The following is a 7,597-nucleotide window of genomic DNA, read 5'->3' as shown; positions in this document are numbered from 1 at the left end:
AGGCAGGACTCGGAAGATCACAGGACGTCACCAACATGAGTGGGGAGGTGTCGGGAAGAGGGTACAGCCAGTGCAAAGGGGGTCACAGCGCGTGGATGTCTGGGGCCTGGTAAGTCCCAAGGAGCAGCCTGAGTGAGGAGCCAGGCAGAGAGGGGCCACCAGAGAGGAGGGCGGAAGGCGGGTTGGGGACAGACTGGGGGCCAGCGCCTTCCTGGTGGCAGGCGGGTCGCTGGGCGCCAGGAGCCATAGCGGAGGGCTTGGGCAGAGTCACGTCAGAAGGCCCCGATTCCAGGCTGAGCTCACGCAAACAGCAGAGGGGTGGCGGGATGCCCGCCCCCTCAGTGGGCTCGCCCACTCGGCCGCCGCACCCCACCCGCACCCCGCAGACCCCTCCAGGGCTGGGGCTGGGGCAGCGCGGACGGCGGTGGACGGCGGTGGACGGCAGGCACCCATCAAGTTTCCAAGCCCTTCCTCGGAGGATGGGCTCTCTGACCACATGCTTTTCCGTGACATCACTGTCAGTGACCTCTGGGGGCCAGCAGGGTGGAGTCCGAGAGGACGGGTACAGGCCACGATTCTTCGGTGGTCACAAAGGTTGGGATTGTGAGCCGCTGGAGCTGGAGAGCGGCCTCAATGGGGACAATGTCTCTGGCTGGGCCCCCTGCCCCGGGGCATCGCAAGGCTATAGTGGCCCTGTTGTCTGTGCTCCTTTTCTACACCAAAAAGCATATTGTGGAGCACAGAGGCCGCGTGTGCGTGTGTGTGTGTGTGTGTGTGTGGAGTGTTAGGAAATCTCATTTTGCTTTTAGGACGAGTGATGATGTGGAGTGGAAAACCACAGCCCAGCCAGCAGAGAAGGGTGTCGGTGCTTTCCAGAAGGAAGCCTGGGAATGAAGGGGGTAGGAGGGGGGAGGGGGGCGGGGAGTACTTCCGCTGAAGCTTCCAGAACGCCAGACAGCGCTGGAAGAGATCAATACGCCCAATGAATCCAGAGCGATTACAGCCAACACAGCCAACGCCCCGGGCTCACTTAAAGCAATAGCCTTAAACGCTTGACGGAAATAACTCAATTGCCGTATTGATTTGGGGTTCCGGCCACCTCCCCCGACACAGGACCCACACGGCACTGCCGCAGACCCACCGTGTTGCTTGGCGGGTGCTGCGCCCCTCCTTTTCAAAAACTAAAGCCATCGGTTTGGAAGATAAATACAATTATACCCGTTTTTTATATGCACATTAATCGCTGAGGTCACCACCTGCCCAAGTTGAAGGACGGCCAGTAGCATCTCTCTCTGGGGACCTCCTGCCCCCCAAATTAAAGAGCCCCGGGGCTCACTCAGACCAAACGGTCCATGTAGAGAAGTAGTGGAGAAATCCGACCAGCGGCCAGCACCTCCCTCTCTCCTGCTGCTGCCACCTCTGCCCCCTGCCCCCCGGGGCTGCTGATGAGCCACGGAGCCCCACGCGGACGCTTCGCCGCTGCCGCGCCAGGGCCTGGCTACCCAGACCCTACGGCGCCCCACTGGGCGTCCGTGGAAAAGTCTCTGCGCCTCTTCCTCGTCCCGGAAGCCCCCCAGCCCCGGGCCCCCCGGGAAGGCGAGTGACCGTGAACTCCGCTCCGGGGACGGGCCTGCCTCGATCCCAGGCTCCTGGACCTCTGGACGCCCCTCGTGATTGAAAGACACCCCTGACGCGCCATCCCTGCCCTTGCCTGTCCCTGTTCGGTTCTGTCCCCCCAACTTCTCTCAAAAACAACTGTTAGTGAGCATGGCCCCCCTCATTTCCCACACGCACACGCTCACGTCCACGGCCCTCGTGCTCACAGCGGGCGAGGAGGGCCGGCGTGTTCACAGCTTTCTCGGTGGCCGCAGGGCGGCGCACTGACCACGACCGAGACACGGCCAGCTGTGGAACCATCTGGTGCTCGCTGACCCTGGGGGGCGGGGCGGGCACGGGAAGGAGGGCGAGGCCAGGCTGCTGTCCCTGGGGATGCCCACCCCGGGACTCTCCTGGCCGTCACGTGGGAACAGCTGGACTTGTCCCCTGGCCGGGGGTTCCGGGTGTCCAGAGGCTGAGGCAGGGGACACCCGAAACCAGTTCATTAGGTAGAAGTGGGGCGTTCGTGCTGCAGCCTCAGATGGAAAGGTCACCAGCACCCGTCCCTCCCCACACCCCCGAGATGAAGCCTCTCTCAAGACACTCACGCGCCTTTTCCATGTTAAAACCACGGAGGAGGTCCCTCAGGCGGGCAGGCGCCTTCTGTTCCTGGCGCCGGCACCGACGACCTGCTCTTTGCCGCAGAAACAGGGAGAAAGGAGGCCCGAGTTTCCCGAGCACTGTCACGCGCCAGCTGGGGATGCGCAGGCGAACGGGAGTGACTGTCCCCTGCCCGCGTGGGCCGACCCTCCAGTACACAACAGGCAGGATCCACGTCCAGGCGTCGGAAGGCCCAGGAAGGACAGTAACAGGGCGCGTGGCTCGCGACACCACTCGGGGCGTGGGGAAGGCCTGGGCCGGGCCGTCTAAGCTGAGGCCTGAGCAACGGGCTCGGGGGCAGAACCGGAGGTCGCACTGACAGCCGCGCTCAGGACGACCTGGTGACCAAAGTCTGCTGCCGTCATCAGGGAAGGGCACGCCAGGAGCCGACGCACCCCGGTGGCGGGGTCGAGTGGTGCGGCCATGCCGTCTCTGCCACCTCCCCGCCCTGGGGACCTGCACCAGCTCGGGGAGCTCTGCAATCTGGGCTGCAGACTTCATGCGACCCTTCTCTGAGAGCCACGTCTAGTTCCGGTAAAACCTACGAACTGAGCACCTACTGTGTGCCCAAGGAAGTTGGAAGACAAGCCAGGGCATGAGCCAGCACCCAGAGGCAGGAAGGTGACAGAGGCCAGGTTCTCGGGCGGGGAGCCCCGCCGAGAGGGGCCTGTGGGGCAGAGCCATCTGGCCAGGTGCAGGGAGGGGGCGACGGCTCACGCCAGGCGGGGTCGGAGCTCAGGCCGGGAGCCACCTCCTCCAGGAGGGGCAGAGGCGGCTGCGAGCTCGGCCTGGAAAAGCCACCACCCCTTCCCGTGACCTGCTGCACCCGAGGAAGCAGGAGCCTGGGTGGACGATTCTGAGCGTCTGGCGCGTGGGTCCTACTTCACGAAGCGGCGTGAGGGACAATAAGCATGTGAGAGCCACGAGCTCGACCCTCAAAAACCGCCCTGAGGAGAAGCTCCGAAGCCCGTGGGAAAACTGAGCTGCCCTGCGCCCAGCAGCCAGGCGGCACGCGGCCAGCTGAGGCTGGGGGGAGGACTTCCCGGAGGAGGAGGCGAACCGCGTCTCAGAGCCAGACTGACAGAGCGGCGGCAGGGAGGACGTTTCAAGGGCGCAGAGACGGCGAGCTGGAGGGGGGACCGTGACCGCACGAGGGACGGGGCCAGAATGTCCAGGGGTCAGGAGTGGCTCCGGAGGTTCGCGAACCCGGGAGCCGCCCCTCGCGTGGTGCGACATCCTGCACCATTCAGACGGCGCGGCTCACAACCGCGCACCCAGGGACCGAGTAGCCACGGGCGGGCGCCGGTTAAACCGAGGTCGCACACCTGAGGGGCAGGGCCGTCACTAGCGTCCCTCCGGCGCTCTGCGAATGGAGGGGACACGGTGTCGCGGAAAGGGCCTGGCCTTTGAGCCCGGACGGACCTGAGCTCCAACGCCAGTCCCGCCAGCGACTAGCGAGCTGTGGGGCTGGAGCGTGAGCGACCGCCCTGAGCCCCTGTTTCTTCCTTCTTAAAGTCAGACTGATGATCCCTCGGGGAACCTGGATGCAGGTGGAAGGCAACAATGGCCCCTGGCCCGGCAGAGACGTCCAACAGACATGAGTGTCCCTCCTGTCCTACTGCCCCCACTCAGATCCCAACATCGCTTTGTCCCCCCTGGTCCCCCTCCGGAGACAAGCGATGGCTCCTCATGGCCAAGCTGCACGGTCCCCCACGCCAGGCTGCGGCCTCGTTCCTAGCCACGCCAGGGTCGTGCCAGCTGCAGGGCGCTCGGCCGGGCGGCACGCCCCATGTGAGGACAAGCCACCGCGGGAGGGAACGGCTGAGCCGAGGGACGGGCGGTGTGCGACGCTGGACAGCACACGTCCACTCTCTTGAGGGCAGGCCCGGGTTTGTTTTGTTATTTTTTTTTAAACAAATAGGATTTGAGAAAACAAACAGGATTCAAAAGAGTTGCTCAGAAGTCTCACCCTTGAGTGTCGTTGGAATAGGACACTGTCTCTCCGCAGCTGGCTCTGTGCTCCTTCCGGACGTGTCCATATGCATCGCTCGGCTTGATCCTCAAAGGCAGAAAGGGGGTCAGGCAGGCTTTACTGTTCCTGCTGAGCAGATGGAAAGCCACGGCTTGCGAGGGGGGTGAGGGCCCGGTGCCCCAGGCCCGGCCTGAGGTGCTCCCCTTCCTTAGGCTGTGCGGACTCAGCCCTGACACCCGAGCTCCTCCCGTCCCACGTCCAGCTCAGCCACTGGGTCATCGGAGACACCCGCGTGAGGCTCACTCCGGTGGGCACGGGTGAAAAGAGACAGCAACTCTGAGCGCGTCCTGCCTGTGGGTGTGCCGAACCCCCTATTCGCTGCAAACAGGGGTCCCTCAGCCACTGCCCCCCACACACACACACCCGAGCCCTTCCTGGCTGCTCCCACCACCCCCTGCAGTCCCGTTTCAGAAGCTCAGGAGTCAGCGCCCCTGAGACCAGGGCTGGGCCGAGCCTTGAGGTTAGATCAGTCAGTTCACTCCCTGCAGCTCACTGGGGACCCTCGGGGGTGCCGGGGCTGCTGAGACGGGCCGGGACAGCAGGCGGGGACAGCGTGCTGGGCACTGAGGGGCCTCAGGGAAGCTGGGTGACAGGGGCCCTGCCTTCATCGGGCTGACACTCTGGGCAGGGGACACAGAAAGGCGAAACCGGACCTGACAGAGACGTGAAGGGGAAGGTCGGCCAGGAGTGCCGGGTCCCCAGGTCGTGGGGGTGCCCTGTGCTAGGGAAGCCGGGAAGGCTGTGGGCACGATTTTAAGTTGAGAAGTTGGCATTCGAGCAAAGATCTGAAGAGATGAGGGAGGTGGCCCATCGGTACCTGCGGGACTGGCTTGCCAAGCCGAGGGGACAGCCAGGGCGGAGGGCGTGAGGGGGACCTAGTGGCACATGAAGCGCTGGCGGCAAACCCGCCTCTGGGCTAGGGCACGGGCCTCCGAGCTTCTGTAGCGCTAACCGCGGGCCTCCGCCTCTCAGAAGTATCTTATTCTCAAAAGTTCCATTGCTTCCTTCAAAAAGTGTTGAGTATTCTTCTGTGCACCCCTCCGACCGCAGAGGGTCGTGGAGGGTGTGGTAAGGTCCCCATTTCCGTGAGAAGGTGATACTCCAAGTAAGAATTACAAGGAGGAAAGGAGCCTGCTGGAGGAGCAAACAGCCCTAAGGGCTTTGCATGACTGTGTTTGGTAAATGCTAATTTTTTTGATAGATCAGACATTAACTTACAAAGACCCACTGTCTCCAGATATGGAAATTAAGCCTTGAAAGAGATAGGAGTGGAAGCGGGGGAGGGGGTGACTTGGGAAATGAGCAATAAAATGAAGGGAGGGAGGAAGGGAAGGAGAGAGGGAGGGAGGGAGGGAGGGAGGGAGGGAGGGAATGAGCGAGAGAGGGAACGAGCCTTTGGGCTGAGGTTATTCCTGTGCCCCAAGCTGCTGGCTGGGGCAGGGCTTTGGGGCTGCTGGAAGGTGCCAAGGGCAGAAAGGACAAAGAGGAGGGGGGGTCCCCTCCAGTCCCCTGGGGTGTGGCTCTGCATTCGACCTCATGGTTTCACACGGGTCAGCAGGGCCTTCAGTGCAAAGCCATTTTAAGGTTTTAAGAGTCCCCCTAATGCCTAGGGACCATCCAAGAACCCAGGGCCTTCGGTGTCCTTGCGTGCAAACCTGAGCCACCATGGGCAAAGAGTCTGAAAGGAGAGGCAGCTGTCACCTGTCAAGGTGGGGGAGTCTGCCTGGGTGTCTGAAGGAAGCGGGGGAGGACGGACTGGCCCCGCACAGACTCTCATGGGCGCTGGGCTGCGAGGGCCCCCACGGCCATGCGACCTTGGCTCCTCCTGCAGGCCCGGCAAGCCCCTGGCCACTGCCCACTCTCCCCTCAACTTCCCGTGTCGAAGCCCCACTCCAGGACCTCAGCATGTGACCATAGAGAGACGACTTTGAAGAGACTGTCACTGCGGGCCCTCGCCCAACCTGACCGGCGTCCTCATATGAAGAGGGGGTTGGGACACAGGGAGGGACACCTGGGTCACTGCCCAGAGGAGGACCACATGCAGAGTAGAGAGGCCTCAGGGACCAACCTGCCAGCACCTCGACCTCGGACTTCTGGCCTCCGGAACTGTGGGAAAACAAGTTTCTGCTGTTTGGGCCACCCAGTCTGTGGCACGTGGTCATGGCAGCCCTCGCTGACTAACAGCGCGCACAGAGCACGCCACGTGGTCCCAGGAGGGCACATACTGCTCTGTCACCCTGCCTCGTTCCCACGGCAGTCCTGACCCCAGACAGTCACAACAAGCGTGGGGACCACACGTCCTGCCATTATCCGAGTTGCTGCTGGAAGTGCCAGCCATGCTGAGCCTTTAGGCTGAGTCCCAGACACTGGGACAGCCATGTCGAACCACAGGATCACCGGCCTTCCAAGCCAGACCCGGGGGCTCCAACCAGCGCCCACCCCATTTACCCAGTCCCAAAATGGAGGCTTCTCGGCCGTGCCGCCTCGGCCCAGCCCCGGCTTCTGTATCACTGGGGACTGTTGGCTGCATGGGACAGGAACGTGACCGGCCTTATCTGATGCAGAAGGGGTTCCCGCAGGGCTGACTGCGGAGAGGAGCCCCTGCTCCCCCCAGGCCTAGGAACGCTGGGGTCCCCACTGGCCAGCCCCAGGGGACGGCGCCTCTCCTTGCTGGCCTCCCTAGGCTGTGGCCATATCACGACAAGCAGTCCCTCTGTGAAATCCCGCTCGGGTGTCCAGCTGGACTGCGCCACCTCTTTCCCGCGGGGACCCAGACTCACATATCCGTCCTGACCCAAAGCAACCAAACCAACGAACAGCGCCCAGGAGGCACTTTCCACCTCGGCTCCCTTGCGGATGGCGGTCGCTCAAAAATTACTGATCGGATCAAATCGCAAAATCATATCGGCTGTCACAAAACCGACCCCCGTCTCTTCCAACTACGAGTACGTGACGTCGCTGAATTTCAGACGTCTGGGTTCGAAGACGCGAGATTTTGAGAAACGAGAACCTCACTTGACGTCGACAAGCCGCCCCCCTCTTCCCGATGCTATCGCTCTCGGCCTCGGCCGCGCGGCGAGGACGTGACCCGCACACTTTCACAGTAACCCCCCAACTCCGATTTAGTCAGTCTGGGGTGGCTCCCGGGCACCGGCCACTTTCCAAAGCCTCCAGGAGGCTCCCAAGGGCACCAGGGTTGCAAGTCCCCGTTGCGGGCAGTGCCACCATGAGGCTGCGAAGGTGAGGGCAAAGGTCACGGACTACGGAGAGAAAAGACAGCTAGGAGAAGGTTCCAAAAACATGTCCCCC

At 62.9% G+C, this 7,597-nt stretch overlaps 1 protein-coding gene across 3 annotated transcripts in view; it reads right to left on the bottom strand.

The window, feature by feature from the left end:
• RXRG (retinoid X receptor gamma) overlaps positions 1-7,597 on the bottom strand; it is a 128,171-nt gene that overhangs the window by 57,586 nt on the left and 62,988 nt on the right. The window contains exon 2 of one of the 3 annotated variants that reach the window (XM_023524592.1): positions 4,226-4,315. The exons of the other annotated variants lie outside the window; for them this stretch is intronic. The gene's annotated coding sequence lies outside the window, so the exon portion shown is untranslated. The remainder of the gene's footprint in view (positions 1-4,225; positions 4,316-7,597) is intronic. 3 annotated transcript variants of the gene reach the window in all.

The sequence above is a fragment of the Pteropus vampyrus genome, unplaced genomic scaffold (assembly GCF_000151845.1).
Source record: "Pteropus vampyrus isolate Shadow unplaced genomic scaffold, Pvam_2.0 Scaffold480, whole genome shotgun sequence".
NCBI lineage: Eukaryota > Metazoa > Chordata > Mammalia > Chiroptera > Pteropodidae > Pteropus > Pteropus vampyrus.
This window is presented reverse-complemented; position numbering and strand designations above follow the sequence as displayed.